The following is a 1,510-nucleotide window of genomic DNA, read 5'->3' on the forward strand; positions in this document are numbered from 1 at the left end:
CGATCTTAAGATCTATGCTAAAAACAGAGAGCAACTGCATCTAGCTCTGGGGATTGTCGAACGATATACTAAGGAAATTGGAATGGAATTTGGGTAAGACAAGTGCGCCAAGGTTTATTTGAAGCGAGGAAAACTTAATGGCATCCCTGAAGATCCTGAGCTCGTTGATAAAAGCGCCATAAGACACCTTTGCGCTGGAGAGACTTATACATACCTGGGCGTGGCACAGAGCCTCATTCAGGATGTGACATCTATAAAGGATACTCTCCGAAGCAGATACAAACGTCTCATCTGACAGATTTGGTCTTCCGAACTTTCGGTGAAGAACAAAGTATCTGCAACGAACATGCTTGCCGTCCCGGTACTACTCTATTCATTTGGAGTAGTTCCATGGACGAAGAAGGAGCTCAGATCCCTTAATATCGGGACAAGAAAGGTTATGCACATGAACGCATGCATCTTAAGTCTTTCGTTCCGCGACTGTACATCTCACGCAGTCAAGGGGGTCGCGGAATATTGAGTCTTGAATGTCTTTACAACAGGATTATTCTGGGTACAGCACATAGAGTTGCAAATGGAAGAGATCCTCTTCTTAAAATGGTCAGGAATCACGAAGAAGTGGGCAAAGGAGCATTTCTGTACAAAGCAGCGGAGGAGGCTGCTGAAACACTCGGACTTGACTTCAGTATTAGGCTTGAGCAAAATGCATCAAATCTAATCTATCTCGAGTACTCACTCCTGAAAGCCCGGATTAAGAAAGCACAAGAGAAAAACTTTCGTGAACAGCTCCTCGACAAGAGGATGCACGGTATCTTCCACAGAAATGTGAGGGATCAGTCAATGTCTTGTGAGCTAACGTTTGCTTTCCTTAAATCTCCCGGATTAAAGTCTGTTACGGAGGGTTTCATCTTTGGATGCCAAGATGGTGTCATTTCCACCTTAACATACCGTCGCCACATTTTGAGCCAAGACATTCCTGATGATAGCTGCAGGGCGTGCAATGCACACCCCGAGCATTTAGCTCACATACTATCTAGTTGTCCAACTCACACGGGAACGACCTACATTCAAAGGCACAATGCGGCACTAAGAGTGCTTTATTACCATCTCTGTCACTCCTACGGCATTAACCTTAATATCGCTCCTCTAAATGCTCCTAGGGAAATTGAGTCAATTGTCGAGAATGAGAAGTGCCGCATATACTGGAACTTTATATTCTCGACAATTGTTTCTGTTGCTCACTCGAGGCTTGACATGGTTCTTCTTGACTTCGAGAAGCGAACCATGTTCGTTATCAAATTATCGGCACCAGCTGACAAAAACATCATAACCAAGGAGAGTGAAAAGAAAGAGAGATATCGAGACCTTATAAGGGAGTTGCAACGATTGTACCCGGAATGTTCTGTTTAACTAATTGTCCTTATCATCGGCGCTCTTGGAGGTGCCAAGCTTTCACTTGCTAATGGCCTAAAAAGCATCCCTGCGTGTCAACAATATGCTAAAACACTTG

This window comes from Belonocnema kinseyi, chromosome 10 (genome assembly GCF_010883055.1).
Source record: "Belonocnema kinseyi isolate 2016_QV_RU_SX_M_011 chromosome 10, B_treatae_v1, whole genome shotgun sequence".
NCBI lineage: Eukaryota > Metazoa > Arthropoda > Insecta > Hymenoptera > Cynipidae > Belonocnema > Belonocnema kinseyi.